The following is a 26,351-nucleotide window of genomic DNA, read 5'->3' as shown; positions in this document are numbered from 1 at the left end:
GTTAGTGAGAAATACCACTGAAGTTTCTGGATGCATGATCTATATTAAAATTCTAGCATTGTGCCTGGAGTTTAAGTCCCCAATCCACGACAGTCGTTGTTATTGCTGATTGTGTTCATTTCAGTTTTATTTTGATTTTGTGTCCCAAATCAGCTTCACTCTGTCTTCCCCTTCTGGATCTATAGATACACCCCACACACATACCACATAAACACACATACCTCATTCATGACAGTTTCAGATCCAAGCTCTCTGTGAGCAAACCTGGTAGGTTTGAGCCATTCCATCAAACCAGGGATTCTCTGTGCCATAGACAAGACCCAGCCCACAATGCCCCAAGAGACAAGGTCTGGGCACCCGTGTTCCCTCAAGCTGTAGACTCTCCTCAGCATCCGGGCTGAGATGATGCATCCCATAAGATTGTGCGATGTGCCATCCCTGCAGGTTTCCTGGTACTCCTGCTTCTTCCAGGCCCAGAATTTAGTGGCTAAGGCAGCCTGCTGCCTTGTCAGAATTTTGCTGTTTCTCCTCTGAAGTGGAGCTTCACCCCTATATCTTGATTTAGGGTTTGGAATCCTTCCCCCTTGGACAAACCTCCTAGATGGAGACCTTGTTAAGTCATGAAGATCTCTCTCCCAGATTTCCCACCACTCCAACTTGACTACTGGCTGCAGGGATTTTCAATGACCCCACCACAGCCTCTGGAGGTTGCATCTCAGATTATTTTGTGGGAGATCCTGAGGGGAAAACTTTTGGAAAGTGGATGAGATTGTGATATTTATATTGATGAAACTACTCTATTTAAAATGGAGCTACTCAATTTGTCCCTAAGTTGATAATATCTATGAAAATATAAATTTTACTAAGAGAGATCTATTAATCATATTTATTCACATTTAACAAATCTACTAAATATAAATATAAATGTCCCAGTATTTACCTAAACTTCTTCATCCTCAGAAGCAAGGAATTCTTCCTGAATTATAAAGTATATATGGGTATACCTTATTTTATTGTGCTTTGCTTTATTGAGTTGCACAGATATTGCATTCTTTACAAAATGAAATTGTGACAACTCTGTGCAGAGCAAGTTTACCAGCGCCTATTTTTCCATCAGCATTTGCTCACTTCGTGTCTCTGTATCACATTTTGATAATTCTTGCAATATTTCAAACTTTTCATTATTATTCTATTTTTATGGTGATCTGTGATCAGTTATCTTTGATGTTACTTTATATTTATTTGGGGACTCCACAGACCACACCCATTTAAGACAGCATACTTAATTAATAAGTGTTCTGACTACTCCACCCATTGGTAGTTTTCTCATCTCTCTCCCTCCCCCCAGGCTTTCCTGTTCCCTGAGACACAACAAGATTGAAATTAGGCCAATTAATAACCCCACAATGGCCTCTAAGTGTTCAAGTGCAAGGAAGAATCAGGCATCTCTCAATTTAGATCAAAATCTACAAATGATTAATCTCAGTGAGGAGCGCAGGTCAAAACTGAGATAGGCTGAAAGGTAGGTTTCTTGCACCAAAGAGTAAGCCAAGCTGTGAATACAAAGGGAAAGGTCTTGAGGGAAATTAAAAGTGTTACTGCAGTGATCACACGAATGATAAGAAAGCAAAACTGCTTTATTGCTGATATGGAGAAAGTTGTAGTGATCTGGATAGAAGATCAAATCAGCCACAACATTCTGTTAAGCCAAAGCCTAATCCAGAGCAAAGCCCTAGCTCTCTTCAATTCTATGAAAGCTGAAAGATGAGGAAGCAGCAGAAGAAAAGTTTGAAACCAGCAGAGGTTATTTTACAAAGTAAAAGTGCTGATGTAGAAGCTGTAACAAGAAGCAGCAAGTGCTGATGTAGAAGCTGTAACAAGTTATCCAGAGGATCTTGACTAAGATCATTAATTACAGATTAATGTAATCATTAAACAACAGATTCTCAATGTAGACAAAATAACCTTATGTTGGAAGAAGATGCCATCTAGGACTCTCATAGCTAGAGAGGAAAAGTCAATAGCTGGCTTCAAGCTTCAAAAGACAGCCTCTCTTGTTAGGGGCTAATGCAGCTAGTGATAAGTTGAAGCCAATGCTCACTCACCATTCTGAATTATGCTCAATCTACTCTGTCTGTGCTCTATAAATGGAACAACAAAGCCTGGATGACAGCACAACTGTTTCCAACATGGTTTACTGAGTATCTTAAGCTCATTCTTGAGACCTACTGCTCAGAAAAAAAGACTCCTTTCAAAGTATTACTACTCATTGACAATGCACCTGGTCACCCAAGAGCTCTGACAGAGATATACAGAGATTAATGCTATTTTCATGCTTGCTAACATAACATTCATTTTTAAGCCCATGGATCAAGGAGTAATTGTGACTTTCAAATCTTATTGTTTAAGAAATACATGTTGTAAACCTACAGCTGCCATAGATAGTGATTCCTCTGATGGATCTTGGCAAAGTCAATTAAAAACCTTCTGGAAAGGATTCACCATTCTAGATGCCAAGAAGAACATTTATGATTCATGAAAACAGGTCAAAATATCAACAGTAACTGGAGTTTGGAAGAAGTTGATTCCAACCCTCATGTATGACTTTGAGGGATTCAAGACTTCAGTGGAGGAAGTAACTGCAGATGTGGTGGAAACAGCAAGAAACCTAGAATCAGAAGTGGGGCCTGAAGATAATGACTGAATTGCTGCAATCTCAGGATAAAACTTGAACAATTGAGAAGTTGACTCTTACTGATGAGCAAAGAAAGTGGTTTCTTGAGATGGAATCTACTCCTGGTGAAGATTGTTAGAATGACAAAAAAGGGATTTAGAATATGACAGAAATTTAATTGATAAAGCAGCAGCAGGGTTTGAGAGGACTGACTCCAATTTTGAAAGAAGGTCTACTGTGGGTGAAAAACTACCAAAACAGCATCACATGCTACAGAAAAATCAGTAGTGAAAACAAGAGTCAATCAATGTGGCAAACTTCATTGTTGTCTTCTTTTAAGAAATGGCCACAGACACCACAACCTTCATCAACCGCCACCCTGATCAGGCAGCAGCCACCAACATCAAGGCAAGACCTTCCACCAGTGAAAAGGTTATGACTCACTGAAAGCTCAGACAGTGGTTAACCATTTTTAGCAATAAAGAATTTTTTATTTAAGGTACTTACATAGTTTTTTTTTTTTGACATAACAGCATTGTACACTTAATAGACTACAGGATAGTGTAAACATAACTTTTATGTGCACTGGGAAATGAAAAAAATTAATTTGAAACACTTTATTGTGATATTCACTTTATTGGGATGGTCTGGACAGAACCTGCAATATCTCTAAGATATGTTTGCAATTGCTTTCTAAATGGTCCTTCACTTTTTATTAAAAATAGTAACTAATGTTTATGTATTTACTATGTGCCACATTCAGAACAATTCTAAGAGTCTTACATGAATTACCTCATTTATTCTTCATGAGAAATACATGAGGGAAATACAGTATAGTCCCCACTTTACAAATGCACAAACCTTTGCTAACCCAAGGTTCAATTCTTTTCTTAATTATAAAATTCTATATATGTCGGGTATGACCTCCTCTACTTTGAGTTCAATACCTATAACAGGCATTATTTCATTGCAGTATTTTTATTTCTTCTAAAAGTTGTTCACAGATAAACAAATGAATATGCAAAAATGCATTCTGCTCCTGAACCCAAAATTCCCTTATTTTATACCTAAAGGAAAAATAGTTGCTACTGAGGACCCCAAATATCCATACAGGGTCAGGAAATGAGCACAGCGATCCTAGGGCTTCACAAAGAGGCAATTAGACCACATAGGAAGCACAAAGTCCCGGTGAGAAGAGGTTTATAAGTGGGAATAAATGGGGGAGGGAGAGAGAGATTTTATTTAAAAGTCACAATCCTATAGAAAAAAATTAAATTGGTTCCATATGCCAAGAAATACATGAACATGAAAATGCATGGCTTGGAAGCATTCTCTCTGTGTGGGAAGATGCAAGGGCAGAGGAGCATGGAATCAGTGGTGTGTTCTACATACTGCCCTAAATATTGGCAAGGAAGCCAAATAGAGTATCTGTGTGGACCTGAGAGATTAACACAAACCCACATCAGCAGGCTTAATACTAAAGACCTGATTTTTTTTAAAAAAATCATACACTCCTAGCTTAAAATGGTATGGGGAATATTTTGATTGCCCTTTCCCATCATGTGTGATGCCATAGAAACCCACTGTTGTTTCCATCCACCTGCTTCAGCCACATTACTCTCATAACATGGGATGCATCTTCCAGGAATGCCCTGAGACTCTGTATATCTTCCAGGGAAGATGCAATCAAACCCAGGACACTATGGTGGAGAGCACGTCAGGGGTACATTTCTTGAGCTTGGCATCCAGATGGACTGGAATATTCACCAGAGGGGAAACAGAACTGAGACCATTAGAAGAGGACAGATTGCTTTGTCTCGGGGGTGACTCAAAGGAAACCAAAAGCCTAAACACATCTGAAAATGAAAGTGCAGAATAAATCAATACACGTGAACTTGTAGTTCAAGGTTATGCATTCAGCTAAAACCTCTTGAACATTTCAAGTTTCATTTCTTTAAGTTCAAAGAATTCGTGCGTTTGAGATTTGAAGAAAAGATCAAAGTTTACATTTTCACAGAAGGTGGCACATCTCTGGAGTAATCATTATTCGGGATTACATGTTTCGTACCGTTTATTCAGAAAACTTTATTTTTATCCTACTTTGTCCCAGAATTGATGGGAAGATTGAAATATGATCCAGAGCTCATACCTGTGATGCATGTTCATTTCTTTGGGACATTTGAATCAAGTCTTTTCTGTAGTAAAGTCCAATCTGAAGTCATATCCCCTTTTGATTTATCTTGACATGTTCTTTTACGTGAAAGGCAGCTTGAAGACAGAGACAGGATAAATGTTCCTCTTTGGATAGAGCCAAAAACTCTCCTAGTCAAAACCTCTCCCCCACCTGCCTTTCTGATAAATGAAAAAGAACTTCCTGAGAAGATGAAAGAAGCATCTTTCATCCACTGACATCTTGCACAGGTGAGGTTATCAGAATAACAATAGCTGAAACAAGTCGCTCCATAAAGAGCACAGGTGAGGGTTCTTTGGAAGAAAGAGAGGATCAGGGGATCTAGTGCATGTTTTGCTCACTCCTGAGAGGGCTGGCTCTGCAGGAAATCACAGCATTTTTCTATTGAGAGGTGATAGCCAAGGCTATGTCTTCTGGATTTGGAATGCCTCAGTTTGCTCATCTGTAAAATGATTAATATTACACCTTCTCTTTAAGGGTTGTTTTGAGGAATAGCTAAGTTGTAAAGCACTGAGAATAGTAACAGGCACATGATCAAATGTTATCTAAAGATTGCCATCATATCATCCTCATCCTCCTCATCCCCATTCTCATCAAAACCAGTAGGGACACTATTAAGAAGATTTTTAATGTGGATATTAAAATCCAAAATGGTTAGCTAATTCAGGACCTTAAAGGCAGCCAAAGAGAAAATGACAATGAACCCAGAGGGGTAAGGTGGTGTGGAAATTAACTAGAGACAAAAGTACCATTTTGAGAAACTAGATTTTTTTTTTTTTTTTTTACCAGAAATACCATTAGATTGGGGTTTAGGAGACCTGGGGTGTCAGCCCTGTGCTGCCCAAGCTTAATGCATAACGGTGACCTAAGGCTCAACTTCCCGTCCTCAGCTCGGTCATCTATGAAATGATGTTCTGCCTCACAGAATTGTAACAAGGATTTATCAATATAATAAATGAAAAATACTCTGAAAATTATGAAGCACTATGGAAATAATTATAATAGCCAATATTTATTGTGAGCTTAATTTCCTAAGAGCCTGGCAATTTTCTAAACTCTTTCTCCATGTTAATTAATTTCAGGTTCACAACGTCTTGATGAGACAGGACTATTATTCTCCCCATTAAACAGATGAATACTGGGGGTTGAATGGCATGCCCAAGGCCACATGGGTAATAAGAGTTCCACCTGACATGTCAATGCTGTCTCTCTCCAGGTCCTGGACCCCAACCACTGCACAAACTGCCTATAAAACTGATTGGTTGATTGATTGTCCAATTGATTAATTGATTCAACAGATGTGCATTGAACTAGCATGTGCCAGGCACCATCACAGGCCCTGGGATTCAACAGTGGCCATGAGTGACAAAGCATGGCCCCAAGGATGCTGCTTTGTAACGTAGGAAACTGACAAACAAATAGCTCCAATGCCAGATGGCAGAAGTGGTAAGAAGGAAAATAAAGCAAGATAAAGGGGTGAAATAGTTATAAGGCAGAGACATGCTTGAACAGGACTTCCTAGGTAAGATGATCTGGTGGCCTACACAGGTTGAACTGGCCGGGGTGAGAAGGCGAGAGGCAGGAGGGCCCTGACGCTGACCATGGCTAAACACCTCTTTATGTATGTGCTGTCCATGGGAGGTGCTTGGAGAAAACACTTACAGAATAAGAATGGCAAGAAAGTTCCAAGGGAGAGGAAACAGCAGGTGAAGGTGTTATGGGTCATTCTTGACCAGTGGGGTTGGAGCTTCGTGAGTGAGGGAGAGAGTGATGGTCAGAGTCAGCCAGGGTCCCGATTGTGTGTGTGTGGAGGGGGGCACATGGAGAGAGCAGCACAATTCACAGAGGTACCCAGGGTATCAGAGATAATGGATTACAGTGTCAACATCTTAAATACAGGCTCATGAAAAAAAGTCACTTAGCTAAATCATTCCATCAAGAGGGACACCAGTCAGAGAAAAGTTAAGGTTAGTAGACACACTTAGTACCAGGTAATAGTCTAAAGACCACTGAATCAGCAACCAGTTTGATGGAAATCATGTTGTCCCTGGAAAATACCATTCACCTAAAAAATGATCTACAAAAGTGGGATTTCATTATCCAGACAACTCTCAAAATGTATCAATAAACAAGTATCCCAGCCTTGATATGATTTCTAAACAGCTTTGTACAGAAATACTCAGAGACAGTCATAGGAATTACAGTTCGTTGGTGAATTAACAAACTTTTATTCATTTTTCTACTGTGTACAGTTAAGTGAAAATAGCTTTTCATTTATCAAAGACCCGGAAAATGTTTCCAATACAATTGATTTACTTTCCCAATTAGAAAAGTCAGTGTCCTTGGATTCTAACAACATCTGAAAGTATCCATCTAATTAGACCTTAAAAAATCCATGAGAAGAATTCATTTTACCTACCTGTCATCTGAGTTTCGATTGTTGAACTTTCTAACAAATGAAAAGCAACTGATGAAGTTACTTGGCAAACCAGACAAACATAATGTCAAAGGCTGACTCCATCACTTGGAAACAGCAGGAAGTATGAACCACAACTGATGCATCAAGAAAATAGAGCAGCTTTACTGGATGGGGCCCCCGGGGTCTAAGCCTGCAAGGTCTGTACTGCTCTATGACTTTGACTTTAGCACTAGGACAAATGAGTCCAGCCTCACATTTCAGACCAAAGTAATAAAGAACTTTAAGCTCACACAGGTTGCCCACTTATGCCACTGATATGTTCAAACAGGACTTCCTGGGCAAGGTGGTTACCAACACAGCATAGGTGGAACCGAGGTTAATATGGTGGGTGGCGGACAGGAATTATCATGATGCTGATAAGGGCAGAGTGCCTCTTAGTGTGGGGTGTCTATGGGAGGTATTGGGTAAGATAATAACCCCAACATACGGACATAAGGGAGGGGACATTAAGACACCGAGGGGCTTCATAGCTTCATCAGTGTCCTACAGTCATTGTGTGCTTGAACGGGGTGGAGGCGAGGAGGGGAGGGTTCAGTCTGCAGTCTATCACCCCACTCTTCCCAGAAATCTCTCAGTATTGAGAATCCCAGTGTAATGCTGTGCTCTAGCACAAGTGCCAGAACAGGCTCCCTGGGTTCAAGTTCCAACTCTACCCCTTCTGAGCAGTGACTTTCAGCATGTTAGGAACCTCCCTGCACCGCAGCTTCCCTATCTACAAAGCCTTGAGTAAGAAGTATTAGAGCTTCTAGGGATTGTTGGAAGAATTACATGAGTTAAAACATATAAATCAATCAAATTATTCCTGGCACATAGTAAATGCTCACTAAATGTTAGATTTATGACCATATAAAGGAGCTAAAGTCATACTGGCTGAAATAATAGCTATGATGCAAAACAATCTGCAAGAATAGCATAGAAGAGATGAGTGGACATAAATAAGATCACTTTCCAGCTGAAGGCAGTAGAAATATTATTTGAACTAAGCCTTAAAGGATATGCGGAGTTAGGCCATTTTGGGTAGAAGAAGGGCTTGCAAGAGAGGGTACAGGGCACATTTTAGATCTCATCTGGCTTGACTCGGTTGTGGGATTTACCATCATAGCAACAAGAACTCAAATTAAAACTGTCAGAGTAGGTGACAGGTTTTTTCTAACTGCTTTATGTACATTAATTTTCTTAATCCTCAAACTACCCTGTGTATGTATGTACTATTATTATCTCCATTTTACAGAGGAAGAACTAGAGCACAGAGAGATTTAGTAAATTGCCAAAGGTTACAGCTAACATTTGGCAGAACTGGGATTCCAAAGAAGGGAGTCTGGACCCAGCCTCTGTGTTCTTCCCCATCATACTCAACTACCTCTGAAAAAGCAAATGACATCATTGAAATTCTTCACAATCTGCATCTTCTGATCATTTGTCTATCAAGACCATCCTCTCTGGGATAGAAAAAAAAGGTACTAAAGGATCCCCTGGAAAAGTACTGGGAACCTAGTGTATGCTTTTTTAGACTCTGAAATGAGGGTGTGGCTCTTTTACAAGTTTGCTTTTCTACATAGGCAGATTTATTCTACATAAAGAGTGATGATTAGAAAATATTGAATGTCACGTGTTCTTGTACCCTAGAGGATATACAGTCAAATTGAGTATTTAATAGGCACTGAAAGGTCACCGAGTTATATTGAGGTTCAAATAAATAGCACTACCTTCCTCCTACCCAAACTATTGACTTGTGGGGAAGACTGCCCAGGTGTGCTATAAAATGACCCACATTCTGGAATTTTTTTTAAATTTTATGCTAATGTGCTTTAACTTGTTTTTCTGTCTTTTATACTATATTATGTTGTTGACTGAAAGTTAATTCTGAAAGCTCAGCTGGATGAGGTTATATATTTTATGAAGAGTCTTCGTAGGAGGTGCTACCTACTTCATTTGTGTCACTCAGGAGACACACATAGTGACATCAAGTCACTAAGGACTGTGGTGAGATTAAGCTCTGCGTTAAGCCGAGGACAGACACACCTCTCCATTGAAGTTACGCTGCAGCCCTCAGGACTAGTAATGATATGTGAAGTGATAACTTGACACAATGTGAATTTTATTTTCTGACAAACTTTCAAGTAATGATTTTATCACCCTTTGATAAGGATTATCTGAACTAATTATTCCATTAGGATTTGTAAAATGGCCATGATTAAATTCAATAATTCCTTCTATATAAAGAGCTTTTGCTTGAGAAATGGACATTTTTGGTTACCTTGAAATACAGTTGTATCAGAGAGGCAGTTTAATACTTATTTCTTTCTTTTAAACTGTCAATTTTCAAAGAAAGTTCTCAGTATAACTGTCACCTCCAATAATGCCAAATACATTTTTCTAATTTATTTTTGTACATGGCTCTTTATATAGCAAATATAATTATAAACTAAAGAAACACACACGTTTTAACTGTTTCCATCAATTGCAGTCATCATTTGGGGGGAGGTGCTGTAAGTGTCCCAATTTGTCCCATTGAATCTCCTTCCCACTGATTCCCAGGTCCTTTTGTCAGAACCCCATTCAGTTTTGAGAACTTCTTTGTTTTCAGTGCAGCAAGATTCTTCTCTAAATTAAAAGAGGTAGAAGAGGCTATCACTTCTGGAAAAATGGAGCAGACATAGTTTCTCCTATCCCTCTACACAACTAAAGTTAGTCTCAATTACCTTAAGTACAACTAAAACTCCCGGAATCATATGCAAAACAAACACAGGAAGACTCTAAAGGTAAAGAGAAGGCAGACTGGCCAGGGATCTCGAGACCCAAGCAGAAGCACAGTGGTGATTTCTTTGGGTTTTCTTTTGGCCTCAGATATGCCAGATTCATAGCTGGAGAAGACAGCAAACCAGAAATGTTAAGATGAACGAACAAATAAATAAAAATATGCTCCTCAATAAAAATCTGCTCTCTGTATCCAAAGGAGTAGGACAGGTTAGCAAAATAGAGCACTTTTCTTTTACATAATAAACATTCTACCAGAGAAACACAGAAGAAACTGTTCCCACCCCCATCCATGTCAGCAAAGGCCGAGTGGGGAACCCAGGATGTCTACCCTTGTGAGGCTGTCATGAGGTACCCCAGCATCCACTCCAGGGTGGAGTCAGAGACAAGTAGTCAGGTTTTTCAAATCCCCACATGCTGGCAACAAAAGCTCTCTGCTCCTCATGGTATCAGTGGAGACTATATGGGGAGACCAGATTCTCTGACACTGGGGTAGTGTCAGAGAAGGCTAGTGAAGAGAATGAACTTTCACCATCATCGAGCAGTAACAGTGTGAGTGGAGACCACATGGGGAGAAAGGGCTCCCACCTGGCAGGAATGAGAAGAGACCCTTTGGATATCAATGGAGGTTAATTGAGGAGCCTGGACTTTATATCCACATGGCAGTAATGAGGCAGCACCCCCTAACCCACAGTGCCAAATAAAGCCATCTAAAACAGAAGGCTTGAATAAGATTCAGCCTCTCATAACACAATATGAAAATTTCCAAGTTTCAATTTAAAAAAATCACTCATAATGCAAGAAACAGAAGATCTCAAACTGAATGAAATAAAGCAAATTAATATATGTCAACAGCAAGATGACTGAGATGGTAGAAATATCTAACAAAGCAGCCATCAGAAATATGCTTCAAAAATTACAAATGTGCTTAAATAAAAAATACAAAACCTCAGCAAAGAAACAGAAACTATAAAGAAGGACTATATGGGAATTTTAGAAATGAAAAATACTAAAAATAAAAGAAAAAGCTTGGTGGATGAACTAAACAGCAGAATGGATGGAGACAGAGAAAAAAAAAATCAGTGAACTAAAAAATAGAACAAGAGAAATTATCCAGTCCAAATGACAGAGGAAAAATGTACTATAAAAAATAATAAGAATGAAGAGAGTCTTAGGGACCTCTGCGACTATAAAAAAAGATGTAACATTTGTATCATCAGAGTCCCAGGAGAAAGAGGTGAGGCTAAAAATAATAAGGAAATATTGACTGAAAACTACCCAAATCTGTCGAGTCATAAAACCACAGATTCAAGAATCTACAAAAACCTCAAACAGAATAAACCCAAAGAGATCTACACCTTGACACCTCATAACTAAAACCCTGCAAACCAAAGACAACAAAAAAAATATTTAAAGTAGCAATAAAATAAATAGCACTTTCCCATGGGAAAAACAATTTAAATGACAGTGAATTTCTTATCAGAAGCCATGGAGGCCAGGAAGCCACAATATTTTCAAGTGCTGAAAGAAAAGAACTCATACCTAGCAAAATATTCTTCAGGAAATCAATGCATTCTAAGATGAAGGAAATAAGAAAGTCTGTCATCAGTAGAGCTACCATAAAATAATGGCTAAACAAATTTTTCTAGACAGAATGGTAATGATGAAAGAAGGAAGCTTGAAAATCAGGAAAGAAGAGTCTGCTAAGCAAAAATATGGGTAAATAAAATAGACTTTCCTTCTTTTGAATTTTCTAAATTATGTTTGACAGTTACAACAAAAGCATAAAATGTTTATAAAGAACATATTTAAAACAATTATAAATTGGGGAGCTTAAAGAGATGTAAAGGGAGGTAAGATTTCTATAATTCACTGGTAAAATGATGATACCAGCAAATTGTGATAAATTATTAACATATAATTTTATACCCAAAACAGTCACTAAAAATGCTATACAAAGATATATACTAAAAAAATTATAGAAAAATAAAAATGTTATTCTAAAAATGGTCAAAAAAGAAGTAGAACATAAAAACAAAATATAGACAGAAAATAGAAAAAAAGACAAAATGGAAAATTTAAGCCCTAACATCCACAATTACATTAAAACTAAAAGGTCTAAATAATCCAATTAAAAGATACAGATTTATAGAGTGGATTACAAAACATGACCTTACTATATGCTGTCTTCAAGAAACTGACTTCAAATATAGTAGTCTAAACAGATTGAAAGTTAAAAGATAGAAAAACATATATCACATATGCACTAATCAAGTGAAATGTCAGATAAAGTAGATTTCAGAGGAAAAATGTTACCAGAGACAATGAGGGACACACTAAAATGAAAAAAAGTGGTGGTACATCAAGAAGTGAGAGCAATCCCAAATGTATATGCACCAAACAAAAGAGCTTCAAAATGCATGAAATAAAACTGATAGAACTTCTAGCAGAAGTAGAAAAATCCACAACTATAATTGGAAAATTTAACTCTCCTCTCTTAACAATTGATAGAATAATTAAACACAAAAGATGCATGAATACAAGAACTCCAGCAACCAACAGGACCTGAAAAATTCAGCAACCAAAGAAGGATGATAAAACTGGCTTTAATATGTCAGCAGAAAACAAAATTAAACAAACCTCACACAGTATATATAGGAAAATGCTCTCAATTATTCAGTCTACATATGAGTATCTTTATTATTATAGTCTCTCTATTTTCCTACATGCCAGTGCTGACTGTCATGATGACACAATCCTCATGAGCATATTTTCCCCGACTTGTCTGTTTTTCACTGTTAAAAGAAGTCTGGTGGACCTCAAATGATGAGTCATGCAATCATAAAGTTGAAATGCTCTTGTCAACGAGTACAAAATATAATTCAATGATTTTATCCTGGAAGCAAAAGGAAATCATGGAAAATTATTAAAAATAATCAAAAATGAATTGTAGAAAAATCACCTTTGGCAGTGATGTAAGGAAACAGTTGGTGTAGTTACAACTGTCATAGCTGTTTAAGTGATTAAAGAAAAGGGATTGACATGAGGCAGACACAGTGTTAATGTAAGAAGGTGACATGCTTCAAAGGCTCACAGAAAGTAGAAGAAATGAGGCTCCTGGTGGAATGAGAGGATGGTCAAAGCACGCACCCACATTAGAGGCTTAGGAGACAGGGTGCTGGCATTGCTGTTATTTAGGACCAAGGATATGGAAAGAAAATAATATTGGGGAGTAAAATCAAGAATTTTTAAAATAGGTTCATTGATGAACTTAGGAAAATTAAGGCTGAGAAATGGCATTCAAAGGGAGGTCTGGACTAAAGGTTTATTTTGGAAGTCTTGAGCATGCAGGAAATAGTGGACACCTGGTAATGACACTAGGGGAGAACTGAAAAACAGACAAATGTTATTCATAGTACAGATATTTGGTTGGAAGATTCAGAAAATAACAAATCATAAGTACAAATCAGCTTCCATTCTATAAACAATTGTCAATAAGAAAATAGAATAAAACAATGTGTGTGGTTTACAGCAGTGACACAAATGCATAGTAACTAAAAAGAAATTTAACAGGAATTATGTGATGCCTTTAGAAGGAGTGTGACTTTATCAGGCAGCTCAGGCTAAGTAAACAATCCCTAAAATCTCACATATTTCTCACTCATGCTACAGGTACATCACAGATCAGCTGGGACGTTATTCACTAGTCTTTATTTGAGGGTCATGCTGAAAGAGCAGACCCCGTAAAGACATTTTCAGTACCATGATAGGACAAAAGAGTATACGGTAGAAACATCGTCACATCTTAAACCTTCCTCTTGAATGTGGCAGTGCCACTTCTGGTCACACTTCCTTAGTCAAGTGGCCAGGACTGACGTCAGTGGAGCAGGGTGTGTGATTATTCCACAGAATGTAAACAATGATACATTCCCACCCATGTCACTTTTAAGTGGCATTGATAAATTTTATAGCAGAAAAAGTGACTTTTGTATAGAAAAAGCCAACTACACATAAACAAAGTGAAAAGAAAATGGGCAATGATTTGCTAAATATATAACACAAATGGTCGCCAAAGACATAATAGCCATTATCTAGAATGTGGGACATCTCAATCATCTACCTTATTCATGCTCTCCTCCCTTAGATGAGGACTAATAGGAGAGGAAGCAGACTAATCTGTGTTCTTCATTCCCCTTCATGGGCAGAACCAAGCCACTGTACAATGATTGCACCACCCCTTTTCTTTATGCTTCTCTACACATATTTATTGTTTTTGCAATTAGTATGTATCCTTTTCAGAAGAACTGTAATGGTTCTAAAATTGTAAGAAAATTAGCAACACTCCAATAGATAGATGGGTGATTATCATGAGTGGAACCATCAAAAATTAGGAAATAGACCCAATAAAGAAACATATGGAAAATATCCAAGAACATTTGTAATGAAAGCATCGAAATTTAAGCAACAATGAAATTCAATTTTACACCTATTAAATTAACATAAATCTAAATACATGTTAGGCTCTAATCCAAAATGAGACATGCAGAATCACACTAATTCCTCCCTGTAACACTGCAGATTGGCACAATTTTGGAAAACATAATGGGAATATATTTCAAGAGCTAAGAGGAAATTAGTAATCTTTGACCCATTACTCCAACTCCTGGGTATTTATTCCTAAGAAATAATTCAATGGAAGAATTCTCCGAAGAGCTTACATTATGTTGCCAACACAGACATGAATTGAAAGCTAGCTCAGGAAAATTATTTCCCCTCAGTCTTTGCGAGTGGAGGGGCTCATCCCCACCACAGTCTAGAGATGGTGGAGGAGTCAGCATGCCTCACTCCCTAAGGCTCCTTCAACTCTCATGAACCTAGGCTTAAATGCACCTAACTGGGAGGAAGCAACTCGGAAGGTGAGCCCCCAATGACTACTTTCTGAATGGTTTAATTAAAGATCTCACCATAGAGAAATTACCTTAAATATAAAAGAGTAGCACCCAAGAATGTTATGTGACATAACTGGTCAAACTCCCAAGTTTGAAAAATAAAGAAAAATTAGCTAAATAAAGAGTAGATTGAAAGGTCAGGATCATTACCTTGCAGCCATCACTAAAAATGATGCTTCAGAGGTGAATTTCAAAAGATATGTCCTAAGCAGTCACTGAGAATTATTCTCCCGTTCAAAAGGAGAAACACACACACGCGCACACACACACACACACACACATCCCTATTCAAAGCTCAGCAGAATGTGAGGGAAACATTTTTAAACTACTGTATTATTTTTTCTTTTAATGTTCTCCATAGTCATTGCCTCTGGAAACAGAAGCTGGAGTCAGGTAATACCCTGGCTGGCAGATGGCGTGGGTATCACTTCTGCTCCCTGCACCTGCGCCTGGCTGCACTCAGCATCCGAGTACCTCCTATCCGAGATGCACGCCCTGTTCACCACCAGCAACCTGCTGACTGGGCCCTTTGAAACATTCCATACGTGGCACTTTTAAACTTTTGGTTAATTACAGCCACGCTACATCTTGTACTCTTAATTGACTTAAATTCCAAATATCATTATCCCAACTTTTTGAAGAAGTTGCAATAGCATTCATACTCTATTTTTCATTTTCTTCATTTAATGGAACTTGGTTCCTTATCTGAAATGAGCTCTCCTCTCTGCTCCTGAAGTTAATTCCTTCTTCTTAGCATCTTCATTAGCTCCTACACATGCAGCAGTGCCTGGCCCAATAAATCTCCCCATGTAAATGGTCCCTCCCACGGGACTCCCCATCAGGCTGCCCACGCGGTGATGAATGTACAAGAAAATACCTGAATCATTCACTCTTTCTTCCTTTGCTTTAAATTAGCATCTTGCTTCCTTTTGTTTCCCATTTTCTCAAAGGACAGTTAGAAAGCAAGAAGGATCACAGGTGCCATGTTTGGAGCACACAGTACAGTTCTACTTTACAAGTCAACTGATTCTTCTCTAAGTAACTTTTTCAGGAGGGAATTGTTTGGTGAGTCATCCCATAACATGCCAAATTCAAGAGTAAACTTAAACAATTGTCAGGTATTGCTCTCAACTGATGCTGACTTTCTGAAACCTTTGAGACACTGACTGATAATTTTGAAATGCTAAATTGAAACCTAATGCATGCTATTAGAAGAGCAGTTACTAAAAGGGATGATTCTTTGTTTAAAACAAGCCTTCAGTTATCGGCATTTTGACTTTCATATTTAATTCTCTAGGGGTCTCTGACTTTTCACTAGCAATTTCTGTACACCCTACACCCCATCATTTTTCTTTAAGTTTTTTTTCACCCCATTCATTTCTCCCTGCCATAGTTTTACTCTGCCACGAGCCATGATTTCATCTCGAAATGCAATCTGTTTTCCTCTGCAGCTGTGGAAAATAAAATGCAGAAGTGGCCACCAATAAACTGTATTTGTCATGACAATACCCGTGAAGAGATACATGCCCTTATCTGTGAAATTTTGCCAATCCTGGGGCAAAAGAAACAAGTGGATAACTGACTTCTATTCGGTGGAAAACATGGACAAGGAAGCAGCAAGCCCCCATCACAAATTTCACTGGGCTGCCTGAAATGCATCCCCAGGTCTGGGTAGCTGTCAAGGCACATGAGGGGGTCACGTTCTTAGATTCTCAGCCTCACCAAGACACTTTGAGTGGCTTTCCTGTTCCAGTAGCTCTCCATCACAGTGAAATATGCAAGGAATAGTCAGACCATAAACAGTGCATTAGAGAAAATGAGTACTGTATTTCATGGCCTATCATTCTGGGGAGAGTTGTTCAGAGTAAAACCTAAAAACCCCTTAATGAGAAAACAGGAATAGCATCAATCATAATAATATAAAAATTGAAATTGGAAGGGGCAACGTAAATAATTCCAAATGTTTATGGAACACAACTTCTGCTTCAAAATTTATAACTATAACTAGTACCTAGATTTTCCTTTGATTTTTTGATATATTTCATACAATGAACTTTACCTATGCCATAAAAAGTGGTATCACCCATTCTTCTAAGATTGTATGTAGAATACAAACATATCAATTGAATGCTAATTTGAATATTCATTTTGGGCCGGGTACTCTGCTATGTGCTTTCACAGGAAAGTTATCTAGCCTCCAAACAATCATAAAATATTTGAATCATTAAAACTAAGTCTCGCATAGGTCAGGTACCTTCTCATGTCCCACATGAGTGGAAGGGACATGGGGGCGGAGATTTGCCCCACTCAAAAGCACATCTTCTGTAATGACACAATTCTGCTTTTCATCATTTTAAGAGAAATCACCAAATACTGAAAGCATAACTTACTAGAATACATGTATTTTTCAATGGTACTTAATTTACACCTAGGGAATAATTTTTCTATTGAGAAAAACGTATAAATGCCGTAACTAGTGGAAATTTATTTAAATGTTTTCTCCTTTTGTTCCTTCCATCTTCTTAATTTAATTTAATTTAATTTAATTTTTAGCCTAATCTTATTCTCTGTTTTCAGTTTATTTACCTACATCTAATATTCCCTTGTTCTGAGTTTGTTCTGTGTCTAATTTTCTCCTTTGACTAAGATATATGTCAGTAAGCTGCTTTAAATCTTTTCTAAAAAATAAGGTAGGGAGGACCTGCAAGATGGCAGAGGCGTAAAACGTGGAGATCACCTTCCTCCCCACAAATATGTCAAAACTACATCTACATGTGGAACAACTCCTACAGAACACCTACTGAATGCTGGCAGAAGACCTCAGACTCCCCAAAAGGCAAGAAACTCCCCCATGTACCTGGGTAGGACAAAAGAAAAAAGAAAAAACAGAGATAAAAGAATAAGGACAGGACCTGCACCTCTGGGAGGGATCTGTGAAGGAGGAAAATCTTCCACACACTAGAAAGCCCCTTCACTGGTGGAGAGGGAGGGTGGGTGGCAGGGGGGAAGCTTCGGAGCCACGTAGGAGAGCACAGCAATAGGAGTGCAGAGGGCAAAGTGGAGAGATTCCTGCACAGAGGATCAGTGCCGACCAGCACTCACCAGCCTGAGAAGCTTGTCTGCTCACCCACCGGGGTGGGTGGAGGCTGGGAGTTGAGGCTCTGGCTTCACAGGTCAGATCTCAGGAAGAGGACTGCGGCTGGCTGTGTGAACACAGCCTAAAGGGGGCCAGTGTGGCACAGCTAACTGCGAGGGAGTCTGGGAAAAAGTCTGAACCTGCCTAAGAAGCAAGAGACCATTGTTTCAGGGTGCATGAGGAGAGGGGATTCCTTCCCTGTATGCTCACAGAAGGCAGAGCATCACCTAAGGGAGCTCCAGAGATGGGCATGAGCTGAAGCTATCAGCTTGGACCCCCAAGACAGGCAAGAAACGCTAACACTGCTGCTGCAGCCACCAAGAATCCTGTGTGCAAGCACAGGTCACTATCAACACCTCCCTGGGAGCCTGTGCAGCCCGCCACTGCCAAGGTCCCATGATCGAGGGACAAGTTCCCCAGGAGAACACAACGTGCACCTCAGGCTGTTGCAACGTCACTATGGCCTCTGCCGCTGCAGGAACACCCAGAATTCCAATTATAACTACGTTACCCCTCCCTCCCCCCAACCTGAATGAGCAAGAGTCCCCTAATCAGCCACTGCTTTAATCCCGTCCTGTCTGGGCAGGAACAGACACCTGAGGCGACCTACATGCAGAGGTGGGGCCAAAATCAAGGTTGAGCCCCAGGAGCTGTGTGAACAAAGAAGAGAAAGGGAAATCTCTCTGTGCAGCCTCAGGAGCAGCAGATTAAATCTCCACAATCAACTAGATGTACCCTGCATCTGTGGAATACCTGAATAGACAATGAGTCATCCCAAAATTGAGGCCATGGACATTGGGAGCAACTGTAGACTTGGGGTTTGCTGTCTGTGACTGATTTGTTTCTGGTTTTTATGTTTAACTTAGATTAGATTTTAGTGCTTATTATCATTGGTGAATTTATTGGTTTGGATGTTCTCTTCTTTTTTTAAAATTATTATTTATTTCTTTATTATTTTATTTATTTTTTTCTTTCTTTTTTTCTCCCTTTTCTTCTGAGCCGTGTGGCTGACAGGGTCTTGGTGCTCCAGCTGCATGTCAGGCCTGTGCCTCTGAGGTGGGAGAGCCGAGATCAGGACATTGGCCCACCAGAGACCTCCCGGCCCCATGTAATATCAATCACAGAGGGCACTGCCAGAGATCTCCGTCTCAACGCTAAGACTCAACTCAACCCAATGGCCAGCAAGTTCCAGTGCTGGACGCCCCATGACAAACAACTAGCAAGACAGGAACATAAACCCACCCATTAGCAGAGAGGATGCCTAAAATCATACTAAGTTCACACACACCCCAAAACACAACACCAGATGTGGCCCTGGCCACCAGAAAGACAAGATCCAGCCCCACCCACCAGAACACAGGCACCAGTCCCCTCCACCAGGAGGCCTACAAAAGCCACTGAACAAACCTCACCAACTAGAGGCAGACAACAAAAACAACGTGAACTACAAACCTGTAGCCTGGGAAAAAGAGACCCCAAACACAGTAAGTTAAACAAAATGAGAAGACACAGAAATATGCAACAGATGAAGGAGCAAGGTAAAATTCCACCAGACCAAATATAGGAAGAGGAAATAGGCAGTATACCTGAAAAAGAATTCAGAGTAATGATAGTAAACAGGATCCAAAATCTTGGAAATAGAATGGAGAAAATACAAGAAACATTTAACAAGGACCTAAAAGAATTAAAGAGCAAACAAACAACAATGAACCACATCGTTCATTTAATTTCGTTTTTAAATGAAATTAAAAATTCTCTAGAAGGAATCAATAGCAGAATAACTGAGGCAGAAATGGATAAGTGACCTAGAAGATAAAATAGTAGAAATAAATACTGCAGAGCAGAATAAAGAAAAAAGAATGAAAAGAATTGGGGACAATCTCAGAGACCTGTGGGACAACATTAAACACACAAACATTCGAATTATATGGGTCCCAGAAGAGGAAGAGAAAAGGAAAGGGTCTGGGAAAATATTTGAAGAGATTATAGTTGAAAATTTCCTTATTATGGTAAAGGAAATAGTCAGTCAAGTCCAGGAAAAACAGAGAGTCCCATAAAGGATAAATCCAAGGAGAAACATGCCAAGACACATATTAATCAAACTATCAACAATTAAATACAAAGAAAAATTATTAAAAGCAGGAAAGGAAAAGCAACAAATAACATACAAGGGAATCCCCAAAAGGTTAACAGCTGAACTTTCAGCAGAAACTCTGCAAGCCAGAAGGGGGTGGCAGGACAAATTTAAAGTGATGAAAGGGAAAAACCTTCAACCAAGATTACTCTACCAAGCAAGGATCTCATTCAGATTCGATTGAAAAATTAAAATCTTTACAGAAAGCAAAAGCTAAGAGAATTCAGCACCACCAAACCAGCTTTACAACAAATGTTAAAGGAAATTCTCTAGGCAGGAGACACAAGACAAGGAAAAGACCTACAAAAAGAAACCCAAAACAATTAAGAAAATGGTAATAGGAACATACATATTGATAGATACCTTAAATATAAATGGATTAAATGCTCCAACCAAAAGATATAGACTGGCTGAATGGATACAAAAACAAGACGCATATATATATTGTCTATAAGAGACCCACTTCAGACCTAGGGACACATACAGACTGATTGTGGGGGGTTGGAAAAACATATTCTATGTAAATGGAAATCAAAAGAGAGCTGGAGTAGCAATTTCATATCAGACAAAATAGACTTTAAAATAAAGACTATTACAAGAGACAAACATGGATACTACATAATGATCAAGGGATCAATCCAAGAAGAAGATATAAAAACTGTAAATATTTATGCCCCCAACATAGGGGCACCTCAATACATAAGGCAAATGCTAACAGCCATGAAAGGGGAAATCGACAGTAACACAATCATAGTAGGGGACTTTAATACCCCACTTTCACCAATGGGCAGATCATCCAAAATTAAAATAAATAAGGAAACACAAGCTTTAAATGACATTAAACAAGATGGACTTGATATTTATAGGACATTCCATCCAAAATCAACAGAATACACTTTCTTCTCAAGTGTTCCTGAAACATTCTAAAGGATAGATCATATCTTGGTTCACAAATCAAGCCTTGGTAAATTTAAGAAAATTGACATTGTATCTAGCATCTTTTCCAACCACAACTCTATGAGACTAGATATCAATTACAGGAAAAAAACTTTAAAAATACAAGCACATAGAGGTTACACAATACACTACTAAATAACCAAGAGATCACTGAAGAATTTGAAGAGGAAATCCAAAAACACTTAGAAACAAATGACAATTAAAACACAATGAAACAAAACCTGTGGGATGCAGCAAACGCAGTTCTAGAGGGAAGTTTATAGCAATACAATCCTACCTCAAGAAAGAAGAAACATCTCACATAAACAACCTAACCTTACACCTAAAGCAATTAGAGAAAGAAGAACAACAACAAAAAAAAATCCCCCAAAGTTAGCAGAAGAAAACAATCATAAAGATCAGACCAGAAATAAATGAAAAAGAAATGAAGGAAACAATAGCAGAGATCAATAAAACTAAAAGCTGGTTCTTTAAGAAGATAAACAAGGTTGATAAACCATTAGCCAGACTCATCAAGAAAAAAGGGAGAAGACTCAAATCAATAGAATTAGAAATGAAAAAGGAGAAGTAACAACTGGCACTGCAGAAATACAAAGGATCATGAGAGATCACTATAAGCAGCACTCTGCCAATAAAATGGACAATCTGGAAGAAATGGATAAATTCTTAGAAAAGCACAACCTTCTTAGACAACGAGGAAGCAATAGAAAATATGAATAGACCAATCACAAGCACACAGATTGAAATTGTGATTAAAAATCTTCCAAAAAACAAAAGCCCAGGAACAGATGGATTCACAGGCGAATTCTATCAAACATTTAGAGAAGAGCTAACACCTATCCTTCTCAAACTCTTCCAAAATGTAGCAGAGGAAGGAACACTCCCAAATTCATCCTACAAGGCCACCATCACCCTGATATGAAAAACAGCAAAGATGTCACAAAAAAAGAAAACTACAGGCCAATATCACAGATGAACATAGATGCAAAAATCCTCAACAAAATACTAGCAAACAGAATCCAACAGCACATTAAAAGGATCATAAACCATGATCAAGTTGGTTTTATCCCAGGAATGGAAGGATTCTTCAATAAATGTAAATCAATCAATGTGATACACCATGTTAACAAACTGAAGGATAAAAACCATATGATCATCTCAATAGATGCAGAAAAAACTTTTGACCAAATTGAACACCCATCTATGATAAAAACTCTCCAGAAGGTAGGCATAGAAGGAACTTAACATAATAAAGGCCATAATGACAAACCCACAGCCAACATCATTCTCAGTGGTGAAAACTGAAACAATTTCCTCTAAGATCAGGAACAAGACATGGTTGCCCACTCTCACCATTATTATTCAACATAGTTTTTGAAGTTTTAGCCACAGCAATCAGAGAAGAAAAAGAAATAAAAGGAATCCAAATCAGAAAAGAAGAAGTAAAACAGTTACTGTTTGCAGGTGACATAATATACATAGAGAATCCTAAAGACGTTACCAGAAAACTACTAGGGCTAATCAATGAATTTGGTAAAGTAGCAGGATAAAAAATTAATGCACAGAAATCTCTTGCATTCCTATACACTAATGATGAAATATCTGAAAGAGAAATTAAGGAAACACTCACATTTACCACTGCAACAAAAAGAATAAAATACCTAGGAATAAACCTACCTAAGGAGACAAAAGACCTGTATGCAGAAAACTATGACACTGATGAAAGAAATTAACGTTGATACAAACAGAGGGAGAGATATACCATGTTCTTGGATTGGAAGTATCAACACTGTGAAAATGCCTACACTACACAAAGCAATCTACTGATTCAGTTCAATCCCTATCAAACTACCAATGGCATTTTTCACAGAACTAGAACAAAAAATTTCACAATTTGTATGGAAACACAAAAGACCTGAATAGACAAAGCAATCTTGAGAAAGAAAAATGGAGCTCTAGGAATCAGTCTCTCTGACTTCAGACTATACTACAAAGCTACAGTAGTCAAGACAGTATGGTATTGGCACAAAAACAGAAATATAGATCAATGGAACAGGATAGAAAGCCCAGAGATAAACCCATGCACTTATGGTCACCTTAACTTTGATAAAGGTGGCAAGAATATACAATGGAGAAAAGACAGTCTCTTCAATCAGTGGTGCTGGGAAAACTGGACAGCTACGTGTAAAAGAATGAAATTAGAACACTCCCTACCACCTTATACAAAAATAAGCTCAAAATGGATTAAAGACCTAAATGTAAGGCCAGACACTATAAAACTCTTAGAGAAAAACATAGGCAGAACACTCTATGATATAAGTCACAGCAAGATCCTTTTTGACCCACCTCCTAGAGAAAGGGACATAAAAACAAAAATTAACAAATGGTACCTAATAAAACTTAAAAGCTTTTGCACAACAAAGGAAACCATATACAAGACGAAAAGACAAACCACAGAATGGGAGAAAATATTTGCAAATGAATCAAAGGACAAAGGATTAATCTCCAAAATATACAAGCAGCTCAATAAAAAAAACCCAATACAACAATGGGCAGAAGACCTAAACAGACATTTCTCCAAAGTAGATATACAGATTGCCAACAAACACATGAAAAGATGCTCAACATCACTAATCATTAGAGAAATGATAATCAAACCTACAATGAGGTATCACCTCACACCAGTCAGAATGGCCATCATCAAAAAGTCTACAAACAATAAATGCTGGAGAGGGTGTGGAGAAAAAGGAACCTTCTTGCACTCTTGGTGGGAATTAAATTGATACAGCCAGTATGGAGAACAGTATGGAGGTTCCTTAAAAAACTAAAAATAGAACTACCATACGACCCAGCAATGCCACTACTGGGCATATACCCTGAGAAAACCATAATTCAAAATAATCATGTACCACAAAGTTAATTGCAGCACTATTTACAATAACCAGGACATGGAAGCAATCTAAGTGTCCATTGACAGACAAATGGATAAAGAAGATGTGGCACATATATACAATGTAATATCATTCAGCCATAAAAAGAAACAAAATTGAGTTATTTGTAGTGAGGTGGATGGACCTAGAGTCTGTCATACAGAGTGAAGTAAGGCAGAAAGAGAAAAACAAATACCATATGCTAACACATATATATGGAATAAAAAAAAAAATTGTTCTGAAGGAACTAGGGGTAGGACAGGAATAAATACACAGACATAGAAAATGGACCTGAGGACACCCGGCATGGAAAGGTAAGCTGGGACAAAGTGAGAGAGTGGCATGGACGTATATACACAACCAAATGTAAAATAGATAGCTAGAGGGAAGCAGCTGCATAACACAGGGAGATCAGCTCGGTGCTTTGTGACCACCTAGAGGTGTGGGATAGGGAGGGTGGGAGGGAGACACAAGAGGGCGGTGTATGGGGATATATGTATATCTATAGCTGATACACTTTGTGATATAGCAGAAACTAACACACCACTGTAAAGCAATTATACTCCAATAAAAATGTTTAAAAAATCTATAAACAAAAAATGCTGGAGAGGGTGTGGAGAAAAGGGAACCCTCTTGCCCTCTTGGTGGGAATGTACACTGATACAACCACTATGGAGAAGAGTATGGAGGTTCCTTAAAAAAAATAAAAATACAACTACCATATGACCCAGCAATCACACTACTGGGCATATACCCAGAGAAAACCATAAATCCAAAAGAGTCATGTACCACAATGTTCATTGCAGCACTACTTACAGTAACCAGGCCAGGGAAGCAACCTAAGTGTTCATCGACAGATGAATGGATAAAGAAGATGTGGCACATATATACAGTGGAATATTACTCAGCCATTAACAGTAACAAAATTGAGTTATTTGTAGTGATGTGGATGGACCTAGATTCTGTCATACAGAGTGAAGTAAGTCAGAAAGAGTAAAACAATTACCATATGCTAACATATATATATGGAATCTAAAAAAAAAAAAAAAATGGTTCTAACGAACCTAGGGGCAGGACAGGAATAAAGATGCAGATGTAGAGAATGGACTTGAGGACACGGGGAGAGGGGGAAGGGTAAGCTGGTGTGAAGTGAGAGAGTAGCATTGACATATATATGCTACCAAATGTAAAATACATAGCTAGTGGGAAGCTGCTTCGTAGCACAGGGAGATCAGCTCCGTGCTTTTTGACCACTTAGAGGGGTGGGATAGGGAGTGTGAGAGGGAGATGCAAGACGGGGGGATATGGGGATATATGTATACGTATAGCTGATTCACTTTGTTATACATCAGAAACTAACAGAACATTGTAAAGCAATTATACCCCAGTAAAGATGTTAGAAAAATAAAATTAAATAATAAAATTAAATTAAATTAAATTAAATTAAATAAATAAAAATTTGAATTGAAAATTAAAAAATAAAAAAAAAATAAGGTAGAACACAAATTAAAAATTACTTCGGTATTCAGCTTCTAGCCCTTAACAGCATATTCTACCATTGATGGTAGTGTAGTTTACAGAATGGTTTTGATTGCTGTCTCTTCCCCACCCTACTTTTTTTAAAAATTACAGTTAGTTGATTTACAATATTATGTTAGTTTCAGGTGTACAGCACAGTGATTACTTAGCTGATACAGGAAATCAGGCGATGGAGGAACAAGGTCAGTGTCACCACGAGGCATCACTCAGACAAGTCCAGCATGGGAGTGGTGGACACATTCAATATTCTCCACATTCAATACCTTGAAATTAAAACAGTAGGGTGACTATTGTAGAATAAATGAGATTCAAGAAATCTAATTAGACACGTAATCTTTTTTTTTTTTTTTTTTTGATTTAGAAACATTCAGCTAAGGGCAGACAGACATATAGGTAGAGGTAGGTTGATAGAAATACACATACAGATAAATTGTTGCAACATGTCCACAACTGTTGAAACCAGATGGGTACAGATGATCAGTTTACTCTTTTCTTCAAATCTCTATATGTCTGAAATTTTTTCAGAACTAAATGTTGCTGACAAATTGTAAAAATAAAGGGGGTTAGAATTTAAAAATCCCTCCTATGTCTGTCTCCCCTAGCCC

The sequence above is a fragment of the Balaenoptera physalus genome (assembly GCF_965194825.1).
Source record: "Balaenoptera physalus genome assembly, chromosome: 8".
NCBI classification, from domain to species: domain Eukaryota; kingdom Metazoa; phylum Chordata; class Mammalia; order Artiodactyla; family Balaenopteridae; genus Balaenoptera; species Balaenoptera physalus.
Note: the sequence above shows the minus strand (reverse complement) of the source record.